Source organism: Acipenser ruthenus, chromosome 6, assembly GCF_902713425.1.
Source record: "Acipenser ruthenus chromosome 6, fAciRut3.2 maternal haplotype, whole genome shotgun sequence".
In the NCBI taxonomy this organism is placed as follows: Eukaryota; Metazoa; Chordata; class Actinopteri; order Acipenseriformes; family Acipenseridae; genus Acipenser; species Acipenser ruthenus.
In genome coordinates, this window is record NC_081194.1 from 36417126 (window position 1) to 36437915 (window position 20790).

At 38.1% G+C, this 20790-nt stretch overlaps 1 long non-coding RNA gene across 7 annotated transcripts; it reads right to left on the reverse strand.

The window, feature by feature from the left end:
• Positions 1-2813: 2813 nt before the first annotated feature.
• On the reverse strand, positions 2814-19663 carry LOC131737280 (uncharacterized). Of its 7 annotated transcripts, none has more exons than XR_009328885.1 (5): positions 12419-12590; positions 7989-10234; positions 5488-6339; positions 4780-4989; positions 2814-3845 (listed from the first exon to the last, which is right to left on the reverse strand). It is a non-coding gene; the product is annotated as an uncharacterized LOC131737280 (long non-coding RNA). The 7 variants fall into 7 exon arrangements; XR_009328884.1 differs by having other exon boundaries at positions 5488-7598; XR_009328880.1 differs by having other exon boundaries at positions 7354-10234.
• Between the last annotated feature and the right edge of the window lie 1127 nt (positions 19664-20790).

The following is a 20790-nucleotide window of genomic DNA, read 5'->3' on the forward strand; positions in this document are numbered from 1 at the left end:
TGTCTTTTTTTATTTTTACAGCATGCAATAAAACCCCAACCTTAAAACAATTTATGGACTTCAGAACTGCAAAAACTGTCAAGGAGAACCTGAAGCAGTGCATTAAAAACAGTACGGGTAAGGTTAATTCAAACTAAGTTTAATCTTTTTCTGGGCACAACTGTAATATAGATACCGTACGTGCTTAGTTGTAACTGCGCTGCCCTGACCATTGTTATACTTATGGGTGAATTGCAATTGCAAAGAGCTGTGGATGATCCTGTGGTTAGTCCTTTAGGACTGTACTAAACTATAGCTAGCGGATCATCCGTAGTTTGTTTGTTGCAATTCACCCTGTGTTTTTTCTTATTTTATTTTTTTTCTAGATTAATGTTGGGGTTATGATGACTTGCCCCACTGGTGGTTTGAGGCCACAAAGAGGAGAACCCAGCCACTTTTAGTTGACTTGAAAAGCTCAGCAAAACAGATTTTAGCAGTGGCTGAGAAAAAAATGAAAGACTTCAATAAAGACCTGCTGGAGGGCAGCAGTGTGGAGTAGTGGTTAGGGCTCTGGACTCTTGACCAGAGGGTTGTGGGTTCAATCCCCAGTGGGGGACGCTGCTGTTGTACCCTTGAGCAAGGTACTTTACCTAGATTGCTCCAGTAAAAACCCAACTGTATTAATGGGTAATTGTATGTAAAAATAATGTGATATCTGTATAATGTGAAATAATGTATAATGTGATATGTTGTAACAATTGTAAGTCGCCCTGGATAAGGGCGTCTGCTAAGAAATAAATAATAATAATAATTATGTACTGTTATATCCAGATGGTACGGAGGTTGTGGCTATTCCAGGGATGCAGAGGCCTTTCTCACATGATGAATACAAAGAAGCATTTGGAAAGCCTTATACACGCATCAACCTTTTCATTTTCTTAAAAGATTTTGAAGGAGGTTGGTTATAGGTTTAAATAAGTAAAATACACAACTCTTAAATTTAAAAAATATGTACATTTAATATTAATGCTGGCCTTTCTTCTGCCATTCACCCTCTTCAAATTCTGATGCTTGCCTTGTATTTTTTTCTGCCTCGTATCTCACTTGCTACCCCTTTCTTTTTCACTCTGCACTGGCTATCCCTGCTCGTATCAAATTTAACACCCTTGTCCTTACCCACCGCTCTCTTCACCATTCTGGATGTTCCTGTTCTGATCTAATTAATCTGCTGGCATTTTTCTCTGTTTCATTTTATTTATTTGTTTACTTTGTACTTTTTGTTGTTCACTGTGGCTGAATTTGTTTTGGTTTCGTTGACATTGTTACATTGTAATGTTGTGTTTATTGTATATTATTGCCTGTTAAACCTTATATGTCATCTTGGACAAAAGGTGTCTGCCAAATGTCTACAGTAATGATAATTAATGGATGATTTCAAGGTATTTGTTGCAATTTCAACACTTAATTTGTGTTTGCCACACAGTACATTATAAGCTATGTTGATGTTTAATCATAAAATATACATTGTAGCTAATTTTTTAAAAATCTGTTTTGTATTTAGCACAAAATGCTGGATCAGACTCTGAAATTGTTGTGACAATAAAAAGTGGAGGAGACAAGTTGTCCATGGCAGACACCTTGGTAAGACCAACTATAATACTGCTAATTTTTGTTTGTTTTGTATAATTTTTTTATATTTATATAAGTTTTGTGCAATATTTACTTGGACAAATACAGGTCCATACACCAAATATCAAGAATAGGATCCTTTTGCATTACTGTCCAGTATTTGTATCCATCTAGACCAGGGTTGTCCAGTAATGGTCTTGGAGGGCCACAGTCCGGCAGGTTTTCTAGGTCTCCTTAAATCACCAACCCCTTCAGAACTGGGAAGTGTACTTAAATTGGTCCAATTAGCACAATAATTATTTAAATTAGATACTTAAGTGATGGGGTAGAATGAATACTTGCTGGACTGTGGCCCTCCAGGACCAGGATTAGGCACCCCAAATCTAGACAAGTGTTTTTCAACCCTTTTCCTGGTGACCCACTGTGTCTGCTGGGTTTCATTCCAACTGAGCTGTCAATTACTTCGCCAAAACCTTCATTGAACTAATAAAGTAATAAATACACATTTTTTGCTATTTTCAGCTCTTAAGTTTGTTCATAATTCACTTAAGGGGTTAAGCAAGTGAGCACTCTGTTGAAATGAAAACCAGCAGTGGGTCGCCAGGACCAGGATTGAAAACCACCGATCTAGAAGCCTGCTTTTTAATGTATAATGTAAAATACTACAGCGATCAGTATGACAAAGTGATTATAGAATTTCAAGCATTTTTGTGTAATGATCCTAAAAAATGTGGTACTCTCGTACCATATGCTTCCTTATTAACAAATAATATCTGGGATTATCCAGAGACACCTGTTTTTTTGTTATTATTATTATTATTATTATTATTTATTTCTTAGCAGACGCCCTTATCCAGGGCGACTTACAATTTTGTGTGTGATTGCATAAATTAAACACAGTAATTCAAAGATGGTCTAAATATAAACTTGGTATCTCCATTACTGTTCATCCAACCACTTTATAAAAGTAAGGACATTTGTTTCTGCCTTTTGTTTTTATGAATAGGTTCAAAGAGGGACTTGCAACCCCTCAATTTCTAACAGCTTTGGAACAACATCCCACTTTACTGGCAGGTTTCATGTGCTACTCTGACAAAAAGCTCAGAGCTACAGACTTGGAAAACCTTTTCAAAGTGGAGCTAAGTGGAGTTGGAAGCAACAGATGAAGGGAAGAAAGTAAAACCATAGGCCTCTGAGCAGACTACTTGAAGGTTTTTCAATTTCATTTATTTTTTGTCAACATTTTTAGATTTTTGTACATTTGTGAAATAACCGATAATTTTGTGTCAAAAGATAACAAAAGCATATTAAACACATTAATGTAAGTTTGCAATGGGAAATGGTCTGATTACAAAAGTGTGTACATTAAAACACGTCTTGTTCCACTCATCCCTAATTTCATAAAAAATCTTTTTATATGGCCATTAGCATAATGTGGTGCACGTCATATATATGTGGGAATTGTGTGGTTACATGTCCGTATTATGACAAAGTAATTCATAAAAAACATCTGAAAGGTTGTAATGAATATGTAATGGATCTTTTGCATTTCTGAATTTCAGAACAAGAAAGTGCTGAGTCCCTGGAAGACGTCCTAATGTTCGTTACAGGGCTGAGATCACTGCCGCCTGCAACCAACCGGCCTTCTATTGAGTTTTTGAGCAATTCACAGTTCCCAATGGCACACACCTGTGGAAATATTGTAAAGCTACCTTTAGCAGACACCTACAGTTCATTTAAGACTTCCATGGATTTTGGAATCCAGAATTCTCTGGGATTTGGCTGTATCTAGATCAGTAATCCTCACTCCTGGTCCCGAAGAGCTACAGAAATGCTTAATGTACTTGTTTTCTATTTAAAAAAAAAAACAAAAACAACAACTGTTAATGCTGTTTGTACAATTGTTAATGTTTAAAAGAAATATATATAAATTGTGTATAGTGTACACTGTATAGTGGACTGAACTATACTCTGCTAAATAAGAAGTATTCAGAAGTATTCGTCAGAATAGAAGTTTGTAATGTTTAGAAATTTAGAGCCCGGAAATGTATTTTAATGTAAGATACAATTGTAAAGCTGACTCCCAGTTGTTAGGGCTTTGCAAATTATTTTGTTCCATGATGTGTTCCACATATGCTTGTATTTCTGTGTCTCCACATGATACAACCATATCACCTAGCTCTGAAAAAGTAAGGAGTTCCTCTTCTACTCTGAATCCACAGTCACTAGACCCAAATCTGCAAAGGAAAGCAGTGGATAGTATCATTTCACACATCAGTTAATTATGTTTAGAGCAGGGGTGGGTAACCCTGGTCCTGGAGGGTCGCAGTGTGTGCTGGTTTTCGCCCCACCCAAGTCCTCAGTGACTTAATCAGTCTAATTATTTAATTGGCTGGATGCATTAAACACCTACCTAGGCTGCACAATTTTGTATTTAAACTGTACCTTGAATCAAATGAACATTTTAAACCGTTAACTCTAAATTACCTAAAAAATGTTCATTTGAGAAGTTGGAACGAAAACCAGCAGACACTGCGGCCCTCCATGACCAGGGTTGACCACCCATAGTTTAGAGTCTAGATTCAGCTTGTGTATTTTGCCAATCTTACTAAAAACACACAGGAAATAAAAAAAACCCTGGCTACACTAATAAAAAATAAGAACATTTAAAATGTTAAGTGCAGAGGCTACTATCATTATTTATTCATTGTTAATTTTGGAAAATACTGTAACCAGGGTGTTTAGGGCTCGTTTGTAGTGCGGGTCTGACGCATTGCCTGCGTGTATAAATGGGGTATAACACATCCTCTATTCTTAATTTCGCTGCCTGACTTGCAAAGCTCTGCTCACTCTCTTATTCTGGGATCCAATGTTATATTATAGGCTATTCTAGGAGTAGTGGTAATCGCAGCCCTTAATTTTGTAGAATTGATTTTCTTGTTTAATTAAAGCTGAATTGTTTTATATTTTTAGTTGAAACTAGAAACAAGTGTAAAGGGAAATGTTGGTCTAAGCATGTAGTTCAGAAGCCATCTTGCAGTCACAGCACAGTGGACCAATTTAAAGGTGCTAAAAAAAATGGTTAGGATGTCAAAATAATAAAATGTTAAAAAAAAAATACCTTATGCAAATTGTTGTATCAACACATGGGAACCATGTTTTTTTTATTACCTGTGAGGTAAACTGTAAAGCTCAGTTGGAACTCCACCTGGACATATAGCACGCCTGGATGGTCGGAGGTTCCACAGCTCTGTGCACTCATCGAGATCCTTCTGAAGCACATTGTTGAAAGAGAATCGTAGCAAACATTGCAGTTCATGACTGCCGTTGAAATGCCCTGCATCTTGGAGATCACCAAAAAGGTCTATCCAAAACTGTGCCCTAGAATAATATAATAAAATTGTCTTAATGCCATTTTTCAAACATAATTATTTCTTTCTTAGCAGACATCCTTACTCAGGGTGACTTACAGCAACAAAATATACACATTACAAGAATCACAGTAAAACAGTTCAGGTATGAGTGCTCAGTGCAGTGGAGTGAAAAGCAGGTGCATTTACAATAATAAAGACAGTTAACAAAAAAAATTAAAGTGAAGGATTTAAATACACACATTATAAGTTATACCTATGGTTTTACGGACTCTGGTTAGAACTAATCTTGGACTAATCTTAGTTTAGGTAAACTAGTGCTAATCAGGGTCTGTGAAACCCCCGTGTAATGTCTGTATTTAATAATAATACACTTTATTTTATATAGCGCCTTTAAAATCATGCACTTTAATTTGACCTTTTAAGGAGCGATAGCAGGGAGCAGCAAGGTGGAGAGCAGAGAAGTGCGAGTTATCAGTAACTAAAGCTGTAACCTCAACAGTCTTACCTGCCCTTTCTGAATGAAGACCACCAAGACTCTATTCGGTGATTGCTGATTGAAGGACCATACATGTGGCTTGCTGACCCAGCGTAGTAGTCTGAGTGAAGAGAACGAAGTGTGCACTGAATTGCTGCCATAGTCCAATTCTCTGTTCCACAGTCTGTTCTTAACCTCATTGGGATCAATCCAAGAGACTGCACACAGTGAATAAAGTTTTGTGCATCACTGCTGGGTTGTTGTTTGTAGGGCCACAAACAAGCCATAAGATCCGTCTGGAGAAACCATCGACACATCCAGACAAAGCAAAACCAAATGGTTTTAGCTTATTGTAGCCATCGACATGTCACATGTAGTTTGGACCTAAGGAGTGATATATGCGGTGGATAAACCTACGACGTCTTCTCAGTTCAGTCCCTGTTGGGTTTAGTGCAGACAGCAACCTCATAACCACAGACCGTTTCACTTGTAATCTGTATTTTTGTTTTAATATTTGCCACATTGTGCAATAGCCAAATAGCTGTCCTGGTCCTCGTACCTCACGCAGTATGGCACTTCTCACATCCTTCATAGAATAGTTCTTTCTTCTGAACAAACCAGCTTGCTTTAATCGGTTCTTTAGTGTACGGGTGCTGTACTGAATTCCATGAAAGCTGGAAAGCACATCCAATATAACCAGAAAATAATGCATAATTAAATCAATGTCAGACACCGAGGACGACAGGTCACAGTGTGATGGACTTTCCTCTTGCTGAGGTGGATCACCAGTTTCAACATGCACTGGGTTATGTCTTCCACAAGAAGCACAGGTTTGAACAGAACCTTGCATCTGTTCGCCACAAAATATGCAATACATAGCATCTGAAACAAAAGTTAAAAAGTAGTAAAGCCAAAAAGTTGTTCAAGGTTACATGGTTTTGTGTACAATGTTTAATAGTGCTCTACTATTTAGTTTGACTTTTTATGTAAAACAGTAGTAACCAATCAAACCGAAGTATATTAAATACAATTGCCGGAAGTCACATATGTGAATACATTATATACTGTATATACATATACTATAAAACAGTAGGTTATGGTGGGACAAGACGCCCAGACTGTAAAAACTGTCACAAAGCATGCTTGTAGCATGCAATACCATAATATACCAAGAGGCTATCCTTGGGAGTTTTGTAACTGCATACTCACAGCTACAGAGGACAAAAATACTGTTTCAGTTCATTGTATCTCAACACATAATTAATAATTCTGTGACATGGTTTTTTCTCCTCTACTTGCTAATGACACTGGCTAAGACGAGGATGTTAGATTTATTAATTTATTATTAAAAAGGGTCTTTAAAATGTGATCACTTGATCATCCTTAAATGGAAATAAATTACTAAATTATGAAATGATAACACGTTTGCCAATGCGAATGTTGATGTCTAAATGCAGTGCATGACATACAATGTACAACGAACTGGGGTGCGTTCAATAGGCCGAGCGCTCTGCCATAGTGCTTCGAGACGGAAGTTATTATTGAACAGTCTATGTTAGCAGACAGCGCTTCAAGGACTACATTACCCAGAGTTCACACTGTAACTACAAAATGTTGACAACATACTTTTAAAAAAAAAATAGTTCAGGTTTAACTTATCACATACTGTACGTGTTGTAAGGAAAAAAAAACAGTATTTGGAAAAATCACGTATCAGCCACAGCACTTGTTTACATCCAACCTCCTGAAACTCGAGGCAGGCAGCTTCTTGTTACGAGTTAATTTCTATATATTTGCCACACTCTACCCTATATTAGTCCTTACATTAGTAAAACGAGTGTGAAATAAACAAATACAAAACATTATTAAAATTCAAACAAGAGAAAAGTGACTTACCACGGTTAGTTTCCAAGTGCTTCCGCCCAGAGTTCCGCAGCAGTGATTGACATGTTGTTCCTCCAATCAGTGACGTGGTACACTTTTGCCTATCTCCCCTCCCTTTCCGGTTTAGAGTTAATGTTGTTTTGTTTTCTCTTTTGTTAATTTCTTTTCCAATTTGTCGTTGTGTTTTCTAATTTGTTATTTTGTTTTCCAATTTGTTGTTGTGTTTTGCACTTCAGGGCCACCGTAGGTGACAGTTACTAGTTTAGTTTGAAAATGGGGCACAAGAGAAAAAACACTTAATGAATATTGTGCACAATACCCTGGCCGATGGCTGAAGTCTCTGCGGTAGGACGAAGCGGGGCTGTGGCAGTGTGTCCCGCCCCGTGAGGATGCATGACTGATCAGCTACTGATTATTTAACTAGCTGACAGTCATGCATCCTTACCAAACGCGTGCGGACTGTGGCCGAGAGGTAATAAGATAATTAACAGCTAGTTAACCCCTCGGCCAGAGTATAAGAACCTGCAGCTGTCCGTGCTGCAGGGTTGGGTGTACAGAGAGGAGGTACGGGGAGATAGAGAGGAGACAGAAAAAAAGACAGAAAAACAATTGCTAAAACATGCTGGATTAGCCAGCACGACACTTACTTGTCTGTCTGTTTATTCGTTTGGCCCTCGTGCCCTTTTGTTTCTGTTTTGTTGTTTGTTTAAATCTTTCATTTTGTTTTGTTTATTTATAAATCCACGCTGAGTGCTGTTGCATTTAGCTTCACCCGCCCATCCATTGTTTTGATTCAGTTACTTCCTGGTCCGTGACGTCACCACACCTCACCACTGCGAGCCAGCCTGCCACAGGTGCCTTCTGCCTTGCCTTCCAGTGACTCTTAGTCCGATTGTGATGAAGCAGGATAGGGGGAGCTCAGACTCTGAATAATAAGTGCAAGTTAGTTCTGTTCAACTATTTAATGTTTTGTTCTGTGCATATTATTTCTACTCGTAAATTTATGCTATAAAGGCCTAGTTAATACACTTATATGCTGCATTTACTACAATTTATTTGAGACCATTTTTAAATGTATAGCTCAGCTGTGAGCAAACGTTATTTCAATTAGAATGTTGGTAACCATGGTTTTGTTGCATGTTGAATATGATAAAGTGTTTCGCTAAAGGAGACATTTTTCAATGGCATAAAAAGTTTTTTTAAAGCATAAAGGTCAATTTCACCCATTCTCTGCTTGAATTGAAAAATAAAGATAAAAAATCCTGGTAAATTCTTTCTAAAATAAATGCCGATATTAATCGTCAATTTGGCAAAAAAAAAAAATCAAATAGTAGCAAGCCTAATTATCAGTAATAAGGAAAAAAAACACTTGATAAATTTGATTCCTGAAACATGATCTGCTTATATCCACTTGTTTCTTGATTTTTATAAATGTTGTAAAAACATATATATTAAAACACAAGACAAAATAAATGTTCTAATATAACTATATGTCAAATACATTGGATTTACAGTGTTTCCCCATTTTTTTCTTAGCTATAAACAAGTTCCTGTGTAATGTTTTGTCTCTGTGTGCTGCTATAAAATGTCTTTGCCCTTTATAAATGAAATGTCCCTCTCAGTGATGTCACATGAAAAAAAAAAAAAGACAATGAAGTTCAACCCCTCCCCTATCTAATGATATGCGTTAACAATCTGTACTGCAAAGTATGTTGCCTCAGTAAGTCAAAGAAACAAAGTGCATTTTTTACGTGCTTACCCAATCACGGGCCCAGAATGACGCTTCAGTATGATCGTGTTTACACAATCACGTCCTTAAAGGGTTAATGGCAGTGTCAGAGACAATAGTTTATGAATGTTTAAGTAGTAGTCCGGATTGCTGGTTACTATAATTTTGTACAAATCATCTCGCATTCTCTGTTTATTTCAATAGCCTACCACCAAATTCCAGCTGTGGGGATTCAAAAGCAAAAAACAAAACACTTCTTCACTTTAGCATTGTTAAACACGTTAGCTTGACAGAACAACAGTATTTATAGGATATAACTGAGGGGAAAAAAATATTATTTTAAGTAAAATGCTTAAGTAAACGTATTTTTTTTTAAATGTGATAGCTCTCAAACATCGATATCCTCTCATCCGTGCTCAGTTTGGGAAGCTAAGCGTCAGCGAGCTTTCACAATGCCACTCCCCGTAACTACATCCCTCTTCTCTGAATGGACAGCTAAATCGAGATCCCTGCTATCAGTGGTTGCTTCAAGTATCCATTAAAAGAAAATGATTGATATCATGAACTGGAGTGATTCCACCTTTCGCTCTCCATTTCATAGCCAGATAATATGCAACCTCGCTGCCTATACGAAAAATGCTTTCATGTTAAAAATGTACTGACAGTATGCATTTGCGTCTTAAAAACAATATTTGTATTGGTGTGCATGTGTACCTGCGTACGAGTTATGTGAACCCCTGATTATTACTGATGATTATTTCTTATCATTATTGCTAAATCTCTTTGTGTTTTCTGGCAAGACAGATTTTGAATCTTCCTAAATCGTTTTGCAGCAGGTAATTAGATCAGTATTGCCAACTATAGTGAAACTATAGTGAGTCTGATTAGGCTGTTAGCCACAACTGGTATTGGGATGTATGAGTAAAGTATTCAAATCAATAAAAGTTACATTTCTTAACATTTAAAGCAGACAGCAGAATACCATGTATTTGCTATGCAGGCAGTGAAAAGCAGACAGTGAGAGATGCAGTGTGCTTGCCTGCAGGCCTGGTATTGGTACATCTTGTCAGGGATGTTGGGCATGTTTTCATTCCAGTGTAGTCCCAATGCCAGCTGGTCGTTCTTCCACATGCAGCATGCAAAGTCTCAGAACACTGCCAGCACCTGCTTGAGAGAGAGAGAGAGAGAGAGAGAGAGAAACACACTGGAGTCAGCCAACTTGACAGGGATTCTAGGGCATTTTAGCCTTTGTGCTAGGCACCTACCCCCAGCCAAAAATATAAATACATTGTTTAGCATAGGAAATTGAGAAAGAAAGGTGTGATATCCAACATCCATCTATTCATATCAGACAGAACAGAGACAGAACATTTGGGTGTAGGACAACCATGGCTAGCCAGGACAAATTTTTTCAAATGTACACCACACTTTTTCTAAAACTGATCTTAAAAGTAACTCATTAGTATTATTTCACCTAAAAAATTATTAAAAGATCAGGCCAAAGTGCCTTTACATTTTTATTAGGGCTGGTGTCCAAGTGTTACCCAAATTATTATTATTATTTCTTAGCAGACACCCTTATCCAAGGCGACTTACAATTGTTACAAGATATCACATTATTTTTTTATACATTATTTTTACATACAGGTCTCAAGACTCACCTCTTCAGACAGCACCTGTAGAACTCCTCTTTCCCCTCTGGACACTTATCACTCTTCCTTAAATGCGCTTTACTTGCTCTTATCTGCCCTCTATTTTACTGCATTTAATCCTGTACTTTAGAGTACTGTAATCTGTCACAAGTGTTATTTAATCTGTAGTATTTTGTATTTAATTATATCCTGATGTAACTATCACTGACACTGTTATCTGCTCCGTTATTTAATCGTTTTTTGTCATATACTTGTACTTGCTAGAACCAAAGTCATTGTATTTTTATCTTGCTCTTAATTGTATTACTTGTACTGTGATTCTTGAAATGTATTTTTGCTTATGACTATAAGTCGCCCTGGATAAGGGCGTCTGCTAAAAAATAAATAATAATGATAATAACATACAATTACCCATTTATACAGTTGGGTTTTTACTGGAGCAATCAAGGTAAAGTACCTTGCTCAAGGGTACGGCAGCAGTGTCCCCCACCTGGGATTGAACCCGTGACCCTCCAGGCAAGAGTCCAGAGCCCTAACCACTACTCCACACTGCTGTTTATGTTTATATGTAAAATAAATTCCTAAAATTTCCCGGAATTTTTTTTTTAAAGAAAAATACTGAAAATGCAGAACACCATACATGTGATAGCAACTTTTATAACAAAAGTGAGGATGACCTAGAAGTGGAAAAGCCTCTAAATATTTATTTTAACCCCATCAGTATAAATAAATACATTTTTGGGGGGCCTAAAGTTCTGGGAAATAGACTCCTTGTTAACAAATAACAAGTAACAGTTAGACAAACAAACAAAACACTCACTATACAACAATACAGGTCCTTCTGGTCTCAAACGTCAGTAACCAAAACGAAGGAATAGATTACCCCTACTTATACCCCTACTTTGACCCCTACTTATACCGTCAATCATGACCCCTTGGTAAACGAGTGCAGCCGCTCCTCCAATCCACGGCTGCCACATAATTTCCCTTCCGGGTCGATGAGTTAATGTACCGAAGCCCCACCCCTTTTCTAAATGACCGACTTCATTTTAACACTAGGAACGAAGTGTCAGGCCAAGCAATCCAGGCTACTCTGTTCCCGTTACTTAGCACCCTCACAGGTTTGGAGGGAGATTTACCACCAAGAATCATTGTATTTCTGTCACAATTACTCATATAAAATCTCATATACCTCTCCTGGTAACATATAGTATATCAATCCATGTACCAACCACCTTCACTAATTAAGGCTATATATATAATATTAGGGGCTCAATATCATAACCTGAAAACAGCAGCTCTCATGAGCCCATGCAATGTCATGATCACAACAGAAATACTTACCAGGAAATATGAAGCAGCCATATCAGTATATGACTTCAGAGTCACCACCTCAAATGTGACAACTTGTCAGGGCTTGTCAATTAGTCCCTCGTATTGTATTCTCAAATATCACAGTTCCCAGCTGAATTATTTTCAGGAATATGAGCATTACACAGAACAAAAGCAATTGCATATTTAAAGACATGTATTATGCCAATAAATGGTGAATGGTCTTAAGCATGGGGATTATAGTTGAACAAATAAACAAAAGAAGACTGTGTACGATAAAGCTACATAGAAATATCTGTTTCATCTTAATTTCCTGCCTACAATGCATACAATCCCTGTACAGCAGCAGATTTGTCATTCTTACCTGCCTCATGTCCAGAAATTTCAAAGGTCTTGTTATCCACAAATTAATATTGTCTCTTTATTTTAAAGATGTTAGCAAACAGGTAAAATTTATTTGGATTAATAAGATGGTACGTAATGTTATTTTATAGAACAGGTTTACAGCTTATCATCTTGCAAGAGACATCGGTTTTAAGTCTCGGTTTTAAGTGTGATTATATGTGGGCGTGTGTGTGTAAGCAAGCTACTACGTCACAGCTTGCTTGAGTGCTGCTGGTATGTGAGGAGACAGGCAGTGTCATATTTCAATTGCCTGCTAGTCAAGTTAAGGCAGTGAGAGTTTTTGAATTGTGTTTTGTGCTTAGAGACCAAGAGATTTACTTTATGACTTTTCTGATTTCTGTATTATTTGTGTACTTAATAAAATACTACTATTGATTAGACATTCCTTGTGTCTGCGTGTGTATGTGTGCTCATAGTAAATCCTTGATCTTTGCAACATGTCAATTAATATATTATTAATAAGAGAACTAATCAACCCAGATAAACATTAAATTATCAATTATTGAATTGTTCCTTGTGGAAGGGTGTTGGGCAATTCACTGACAAACAGAGGGCACTGTTGTCCGTGGCCTGAATACTGCCAACAGTAATCAGGACCACAGGGTTACCAATACGGTAGACAGTCCAGTGCACATACAAGTGCTCAAAATAATAATGAAAACAAAATAATGAAAACAAAGAAAAAGGGAAAACAAAACACTACACTACTAACAAAACTAAAAAATAAAGGTGCTGCACTCTGCAGTTTTTCCGTCGCTACCTCCACGGTCCGGGCCTCCGTCCAACACTCCACCTTTCCCTCAGACTACGGGCTATACTTTTGGGCCTGCCCATGGTTTCTCCGCTACCCCTTTATTTATTTTATTTTATTTTATTTTGTTTTCGTTCTCCGGTCCGGCAATAGAGCTTCCACTTGCTCGTTTGTCGTCGTATAGGGGCCGACCTGAGGGAACAACATTATTTTATAGGCCCAGCAATCCCCCAAGGCCCGCCTCCCAACCATTCTGAAAGAGGGAGAGACCACACACCCTCATCCCACCTCTCCGTGTCATTGCCATGACTGACAGGCGGATCTTACGGGTTGCTGCCCTCTTCCTGCAGAACCACGCATGAACCAAACAGTCAGCACAGATCTCCCCTGTTGGTGACCCCAATGTGATAAGATTGATTTAGCACAGTAAGTGCTGGGTTTATGAACATACAGACACAAAGAATTAAACTTGGAATTTAATTTGTATTACTAGTTGTTTTTCCCTTCCAATTGCGTTTAACGGGGTTGGAATAAAAAAAAAAGTGCTGTAAAGCAGCTGCTTTTCCCTTCTAACAGCATAAGATGAACATAAGAACATAAGAAAGTTTATAAACGAGAGAAGGCCATTCAGCCCATCTTGCTCGTTTGGTTGTTCGTAGCTTATTGATCCCAGAATCTCATCAAGCAGCTTCTTGAAGGATCCCAGGATTTCAGCTTCAACAACATTACTGGGGAGTTGGTTCCAGACCCTCACAATTCTCTGTGTAAAAAAGTGCCTCCTATTTTCTGTTCTGAATGCCCCTTTATCTAATCTCCATTTGTGACCCCTGGTCCTTGTTTCTTTTTTCAGGTCAAAGAACTCCTCTGGGTCGACATTGTTTGAATCAGATCACCGCGTAGTCTTCTTTGTTCAAGACTGAATAGATTCAATTCTTTTAGCCTGTCTGCATACGACATGTCTTTTAAACCCGGGATAATTCTGGTTGCTCTTCTTTGCACTCTTTCTAGAGCAGCAATATCCTTTTTGTAACGAGGTGACCAGAACTGAACACAGTATTCTAGGTGAGGTCTTACTAATGCATTGTAAAGTTTTAACATTACTTCCCTTGATTTAAATTCAACACTTCTCACAATATATCCAAGCGTCTTGTTGGCCTTTTTTATAGCTTCCCCACGTTGTCTAGATGAAGACATTTCTGAGTCAACATAAACTCCTAGGTCTTTTTCATAGTTCCCTTCTTCAATTTCAGTATCTCCCATATGATGTTTATAATGCACATTTTTATTGCCTGCATGCAATACTTTACACTTTTCTCTATTAAATTTAATTTGCCATGTGTCTGCCCAGTTCTGAATGCTGTCTAGATCATTTTGAATGATCTTTGCTGCTGCAACAGTGTTTGCCACTCCTCCTATTTTTGTGTTGTCTGCAAATTTAACGAGTTTGTTTACTATACCAGAATCTAAATCATTTATGTAGATCAGGAATAGCAGAGGACCTAATACTGATCCCTGTGGTACACCACTGGCTACCTCGCTCCATTTTGAGGTTTCTCCTCTAATCAGTACTTTCTGTTTTCTAGATGTTAACCACTCTCTAATCCATGTGCATGCATTTCCTTGAATCCCTACTGCGTTCAGTTTGAGAATTAATCTTTTATGTGGGACTTTATCAAAAGCTTTCTGGAAATCTAAATAAACCATGTCGTATGCTTTGCAATTATCCATTTTCAATGTTGCATCCTCAAAAAAGTCAAGTAAGTTAGTTAGACACGTTCTCCCTTTCCTAAAACCATGCTGACTGTCTCCCAGGATATTGTTACCATATAGGTCATTTTCCATTTTGGATCTTATTATAGTTTCCCTAAGTTAACATATAATAGAAGTCAGGCTTATTGGTCTGTAGTTACCTGGTTCGGTTTTGTCTCCCTTTTTGTGGATCGGTATTACGTTTGCTATTTTGCAGTCTGTCGGTACAACCCCTGTGTCAAGAGACTGTTGCATGATCTTGGTTAGCGGTTTGTAAATAACTTCTTTGAGTACTATTGGCAAGATCTCATCTGGCCCAGGGGATTTGTTTATTTTAAGAGCTCCTAGTCCCTTTAACACTTCTGCCTCTGTTATGCTAAAGTTATTTAAAATTGGATAGGAACAAGTCAACATGTGGGGCATGTTGTCCGTGTCCTCCTTTTTAAAAACCTGTGAAAATCATTTAATATATTTGCTATTTTCTTTCTTCATCTATGATTTTGCCATTTGTGTCTCTTAGACATTTAACCTCCTCTTTGAATGTTCTCTTGCTGTTATAATATTGGAAAAACATTTTGGAATTGGTTTTAGCCCCTGTGACCGGGTCTTACGTCACGTGCGTGGGTCACCGCTGTTTACAAAGTACAGAGAGACATTGGGGGTGGAGTTGAAAAGCTGGCACAGGCGCGCAGGATTTATTAATACAAACAGAAAAGAAAGTAAAGGTGGTCATGTGACGTCACCAGCCATTGTAACGCACAGAGCTGTAAGCAAGCTGTACAAAAGGCAAAATAAAACACAGTACAAAAACTACTTAAAAGGTGCCCCAGAGGGCGAGCGCTAGCCTTATAAACCAGGCGTCCCGCTCCAGGAACCGGCTACACTACGTAACCCTCGCTATACATCACATGGGATCACTATCCCCTAACTAACCTACTCATAAGCCGGTATTCATACAATGACTCGTGCTGCTTCATACGGCCTAGGCTGGGTATTGCCTTCACAAGCACCGCTTGCAGTCTCAGGGTTGCACAGCGGTCGTTCCTGCAGCGCGGCCCCTCTCCTCCCGAGTATACGCCGCTCCCCTCTGGCATGGCGTTACAGTCGCCCCGAACCATCTCCCGCAGATGCTTTTGAACTGACGGACACTCGGTCAAGACCCGCCCACCTGATGATTGAGGTCCTGCCTTTCCCCTCAACCAAGCCTAGCAGGCAGCAAGTCTCAATCGAGCGCCCGTCTGTAAACAATAAATGAAATTAAACAAATCAACTCCAAAACGACACACAATAAACCCATTTCCCCATACAAATGATACCAACACTAAATACACACGTGCAGCAATCGCCCTGCTACATCCCCCTTAGCAATATTGATTTATATCTCTCTCTTGGCCTTTCTAACTTCCTTTTTGACTTGTGTTTGCAGTTCTAAGTACTCTTTCTGTGTACTTTGTTTTTGGTCCCTTTTAAACACTCTGTGAAGTGCCTTTTTTCGCTGAATATTTTTTTAAATTGATCTATTAAATCATTCTGGCCATTTTGTTTTAGATTTAGATTTGTCTACTTTTGGGATGTAATTGTTTTGCGCATCTAGTATTACATTTTTAAAAAACAGCCATCCTTTTTCTGTGGATGTTCTATTTTACTCCAATCTACTTCTGTTAGTCTCTGTTTCATACCTTCATATAGTTTGCTTTTCTAAAATTGTAAACCTTAGCTTTAGTCATTACTTTTGGGGTTTTAAAAAATACTTCAAATGAGACCATGTTGTGGTCTGAGTTTGCCAATTGCTCTCTGACCTCTGTTTTAGTTATTCTATCTTCATTATTTGAAAAGACTAAATCAAGGCATGCCTCCCCTCTAGTCGGTGCCTTGACAAATTGCGTTAGGAAGCAGTCATTTGTCACTTCCACCATTTCAATTTCGTCCATCGTGCTCCCCACTGGGTTCTCACATTTTATATGGGGGAAGTTGAAATCCCCCATTAGTATAGCTTCTCCTTTTCTACACGCATTTCGAATGTTATTGTATAACAGATTATTTTGCTCAGCGTCTGAATTTGGCGGTCTATAGTATGCTTCTATTGTTATGCCCTTTGAATTTTTGTCCATTATTCTGACCCATATTGATTCTGCATTGTTTTCTTTGTCCTAATTTAACACCTGGGCTTCAAGCATGGTTCCTGCAGCTCTCAGCTGAGCAAATTTAAGACCTTTTTAAGACTTTTTAAGACCAATCTTTAGACAATTTAAGTACCATTTTCACATCAAGTATACCAAATGTAAATACTAAAATTGTGACTAGTTTAAATACCATCTAACAATTTTTTATTCAAGCTGTATGAATTGTAAAAGAATCAAACATGTTGATGCTAGTACAATACATACAGTACCAATGCAATGATAACAGTTGATGACAAGGGTTATTGTTCAATCTTTCTTTAATCAATACAGCAGCAGTTCATTCCAGCTGATCAACAAACAACTTGTTTTTTTCTATACATTTGGAATCACTCATTGTTTTTTACAACAACAAAGAGAGGCTCAAACGAGTGGTATTTGTGGAACTAATCCGTTGTGTTTATGCAACACACATAGGCTACAACTAGTAGTGATTCATTTTATTTATTTTTTGTTTGGCAGACTTACACAAGGTTACGTACATAGTAAACGAAGAACTGTAAAACTGACAGCGTGAAACAGCTCTCTAGAAAGTACACTGTCTGGATCAGAGATATATAGCTATGGTCTGGAGGATGTAACTGACGACATTTTGGCTCACACAGAGTTCTTATCATGCACTAAGTAAGCGGGAATTTGGATCCAACATGGCACATACGGTCTTCAGTTTCATAACACTCAACGAGTTTAGAGACAACCCGGTTTCCTTGTTACAACGAATAAATCAGCCACTCGATAGGCTGGTAACTCGACTCCTGTGCGCCACGCAATTTGTTCATAGGTTGAATCAAAAGAACCGATTCAATGGGGACTCTGATCCGATTCCCATCCAGGTTTACAACACACGGTTTTCAATCGGGAGACCCAGCGCCACGCACACTTACCAATTTAAGCTACGATTTCTCACTGTAGATCGGGGGATTGCAGGCTACACACACTATACGAGATATCTTATCGCGGACTGTGCCTATTTTCATTGCAGAATCGTAGACATAATTCGGGAAAATCATGGACTCAAGCGAGGAGGCGTTCGCTGTTGTCTGTGCATTGTTTTGCACAGATAAAAGAAGAAAACGCTGAGAAGATCCATTTGGACGCGCAATTGGCTTATGTAGATTTTGCTATTAATATTTTTCTCTGATATGAAAAACATTAAATACTAGAAAAAAAATCTCATTAAAAAAATATTTTACTTCCAAACTGGTTTCATGATGACGGTGCACAAGAAATGGCTTTAAGAATTCAAGATTCTTTAAAATCAATTTCTGCCTGGAAGTGAGGTCTTTTGCCCCACTCCCACTGTGACGAGGTTTCAGCAGCTTTCTGCTTGTGATTGGACTTCTACCACTGACCAAAAATAATTATAAATACATATTACAGTATCATTACGTATCTATATAATTGAAAGCATACAGTAATGCATTGTGAATATGTAAGTACTATATGTGTGTATAATAGGCCGTGGATATTGTGTCATACTCTGCAAATTCCAGCATGATAACTTATACTTCAGGGACTATACTGCACTAATGTTTAATATTGCGATAAAAAAAGAGTTTATAACAGTTATAACATTAGGCTATAGCAATGTGAATATTTATTTCATTGACGTCTGTGCTCTGAACCAACTCGAGTCGAGGTGCATCCAAAATAATAAAATTGAATCTGTTCAAAAAGTGCAACACTCGCTCCTAGTACAAAATATTTATTAGATTAAAAGATTGGCGTGGGAGATTGGCCGTCAAGCGGTCGTCATTTGAATAATTTGAAGACTTTCATAAATATTTTGTACTACGACTGAGTGCTGTGCTTTTGAACAGACTAGAATACAACTTTAATAGCTACTGGAAGTTTGTCATAGGTTTAAATATGCAACAACGTAATCTACATTCTCTCTATTTCACACACACACACAGACGCGCACCCCTCCTCCTCGTATTTGATTAAATTAGCAATACAAGCATACTGTCGGGGTTTGAAAGGGATATCGAATACGAATGACTGTAGAAATTCATTGCCATAAGAGCACACACTACCATACACAGTATCTGCTTCGGCGTTAAGTTCTAACAATTATTTACTTACCAGGTACCTGAAGTTCCAAAGCAATTTCCCTCCATCTTTGTTCCTTCAATGAGCGATCATGAGAGGAAATATCACTTATGTCAAAGAGACACGGGTGTTCCTGCCACATCTCCACCATCCTTTCCTCAATTTTGAGGCTCCACACCTTGCGGGGCACAACTTTTCTCTTTGTCGCCATTGCTGCTAGCATGTCCTATTGGCTACTGGCAGTATTCGTCAAGAAATCGGCCCGTAGCCCCTCACACATTTCACAAATTGCTTTGTCGGGGACTAAAGTTTTATGACATGTTAAAAATTTGTCGGGGCGTCGTAAGAACGTCGGGAGATCGCAGACGCCACTCATCTAATTTCAAGACACTGATCATTTTTTATTTTTCGGGATAAAAATGCTGCTCTGCCTCGGAGGTGTCAATCACCGGGCTACGTGTATCAGTTTGGACGGCAGGGATTCCTATTGGTTAAGAGAAGCATAGTGCTACCTAGCAATAGCCAATCGAGTGTGTTTTGAAAAGCAGTGCCCACCCATTGAAAGAACGTTAACGATGAGAAGACGGCGCTTGCAGGTTTTTTTTGGAGTGCAAGAGGAAGAAGAAAAAAAGGTTAAGCGGCATTTTTTAAAAATGGGAATAATATTGTATTCATTTTTTAATACATAAACCCAAATCCCCACAACACAATTGAGCTCGCTAGTAGTGATATCAACTCGAGGAGACGGCAACATCTTTACAATACCGTTTAAAATAAAAATTCAAATGCCTTAAGTAAGTTTTAGACAAGTTCTAGTAGTACATAGACTTTCTGATGATCTGCATTGGTGTATGTGCTTACTACATTTCACTTCATTTGACCGAATCCTTGTGTGACGAGGGTGCACTATTTCTTTGGTTCGGTAAATTAATAGAAGTCAGTAATGAAAAGTGTAGTCGGTTTATAGTCAAAATCTAAACCTTGAACATTTACTGTGCCTTGTTCGTGCTGATATTTTCGAGTTTATTTGTTGTATGTTTTCATTTACTTACAATCACATTTGCTATCGATCATTGTTTAGGGTACGGGCGGTTTCTTATTTAATACTCGGATACGCATGGCAGTTTTCAGAACTTGATCTCTGGTATTGTGTTTTTTATTTTTATAGAAAAACATAATTTAAGACCTTTTTAAGACCTTCAACTGAAAATTGGCCTTTCAAGGCCTTAAAAATTGAAAAACTAATTTTAAGTCTTTTTAAGGATTTGCGGGAACCCTGTCAAGACTATTTCTTATGTATAGCGCTACCCCTCCGCCTCTTCTGTCCTGCCTGTCTTTCCTATACAGTGGGTACCCACTAATATTATATTCGTCTCCATCACTCTCAGACAACCAAGTTTCTGTAACACCTATCACATCATAGTTACTTGTTAGTGCAGTAGCTTCAAGTTCTAATATTTTGTTTCTGAGACTTCTAGCATTAAGATAAATACATTTAATAGTTGTCTTACCTGAGTTGTTGCCCTTGTTTAGATGCGGTCTCCCTTCTGTTTTTTTGTTTTCTCCCCCCTTCCTCCTCAAGGATCCTTTCTCCGAGTA